The sequence below is a fragment of the Myotis davidii genome, unplaced genomic scaffold (assembly GCF_000327345.1).
Source record: "Myotis davidii unplaced genomic scaffold, ASM32734v1 scaffold119, whole genome shotgun sequence".
Lineage (NCBI taxonomy): Eukaryota > Metazoa > Chordata > Mammalia > Chiroptera > Vespertilionidae > Myotis > Myotis davidii.
The window spans coordinates 428,149-430,333 of NW_006290676.1; the positions used below are offsets into that span (position 1 = coordinate 428,149).

Below are 2,185 nucleotides of genomic sequence, written 5' to 3' on the forward strand. Positions count from 1 at the left end.
TTTTAAAAAAAATGTAAATAGACATTAAAAATTATAATTACTGTCAACAAACTATAGTAGAATAATGCAAAAAATTAAAAAGTCAAGACATCTCAGCAAATGCACACTTATATTAAAGGCATACAATGGTAAAAAGAAAGACTTCATCAAGATATGGAAATTTATAGAAATAACCTGTAAAGCAATTTAACAAATATTAATTATTTTAATAATGATTAAATTTTCCATTTAAAATATTGTACAACAGCATAAATTTGCATTAGTAAGAATGACAGGAAGATATTAAAGGGAAAAATGTCAGAATAAAACAAAATACCTGATACTATACCACATTACATCTTATTATTTTTGTGTAATTTGTGTCAACAGCCAAGCCAGACTTGCTTTATACTTGTATTTCTAAAATGTCAAATAGTAGAGGGAGAGAGGGGGAACAACACTGGTTGAGCTAACTTCAACATTATGTAATTTTTATTACTAAGTGCTAGTTTTAAAAGAAATAGAGCATCCTAGATTTTTTTCCTATGGCAGAGTTCAGAAAAGAGGGGGAACCATCTCACTTTTACTCTGTTCTTGCTTTTCATGAACTTGCTTTGAACTTTTGAATTTATTCCAATTTTCATTAAAAAGCATTGTGAGTCACCATCTTCTGAAGAGAATTAGAGCTATGGATAATGGAAAAATAATCTCCAGGTGAAATGAACACTTGGAGGAGAATAAAACTCCTACATCCTGAAAAAGATTTGGGAGTTTTTCCCAAGTCAAAAGGAAACATAAACGCCTAACAAATGTTTTACATAAACCATGGCAAAAGATACATAGATGTTGGTTAGCATCATCTCAGACATAGTCATAATTCTTCTCTCCTTTGAAGGAATTATTTTTTTAACCTAACAACTGTGTCATTCAATTATACTGTATCTTCCCAGAAAGCAAAGCATGAAGAAAAACTACAATGGATCCTTCAAGCATTTAAACAACATCGAAACTGGTGGTTTTATGACAGTAACAACGTTCTAGTGCTTGAGAAATCTAATGTTCACTGTCCCCCAACTTTTAAGGTCTATTATCAACAAACCAAACAGGCAGCCAAAAGCCACCTTTCCTTCCCGATGTCCTCATTAAGCCTGACCCAGTTCTGAGTGGGCATGGGTGGGCCAGGCATCCACTAGTATCAGAAATGGCCCATTCTGTTTATTCCAGGTTTAAAGAATTCTATAAGGTGATCAGGGTGTAACCTAGGCTTCTCCAGAACAGAGCAGCCTGATTTATTCCCAAGATGCCTCTGAATCAGCCCTCTACACCTGCAGGGGCACTGACCAGAGCCCAGGAGGAAAGCTGACCTCACAGGATTACTCAGTTGTTCACAAGTGTTTATTGACCACCTATTAAGTATTCAATACTCCTCTAGTGCTAGGGATTAGAGGTAAACAAGAGCCAATAAGACGGGAAACCATAAAAATATTAGAGGAATCCACAGGCAGCAAAATCTCAGACATATGCCGAAGCAATATCTTCACTGATACAGCTCTGAGGGCAATGGAAACTAAAGAGAAAATAAACAAATGGGACTACATTAAAATAAAAAGCTTCTTTGGGTGTGGAGAGAGCAGAGCGCCTGAAGAATGGCTCCTCTGTGTACAACACATCCAACAGCAACTTGGGCTTACACCTCACGGGTGGCAGAATACTATGGCCTTCCTGTGACATTACGCCCTATACATTAAAAAAAATAAAAATAAAAATAAAAAGCTTCTGCACAGCAAAAGAAATCATCAACAAAACAACAAGAAAGCCCACTGCATGGGAGAACATATTTGCCAATGTTATCACCGATAAGGGCTTACTAGTAATCTCCAACATTTACAGGGAACTCATACAACTTAACAAAAGGAAGATAAACAACCCAATCAAAAAATGGTCAATAGATCTAAATAGATACTTTTCGAAAAAGAACCTAAGGAAAGCCAAGAGAGATACAAAAACATGCTCAAAGTCAATAATCGTCCAAGAGATGCAAATCAAAACGACAATGCAGTACCATCTCACACCTGTCAGAATGGCTATCATCAACAAATCAACAAACGACAAGTGCTGGCGAGGATGTGGAGAAAAAGGAACCCTCGTGCACTGCTGGTGGGAATGCAGACTGGTGCAGCCACTGTGGAAGACAGTATGGAGTTTC

The 2,185-nt window shown here is 36.7% G+C and overlaps 1 protein-coding gene across 1 annotated transcript in view; it reads right to left on the reverse strand.

Moving 5' to 3' along the window:
• The window catches only part of B3GLCT (beta 3-glucosyltransferase), a 112,912-nt gene that overhangs the window by 67,095 nt on the left and 43,632 nt on the right, over positions 1 to 2,185 (reverse strand). The window lies entirely within an intron of this gene.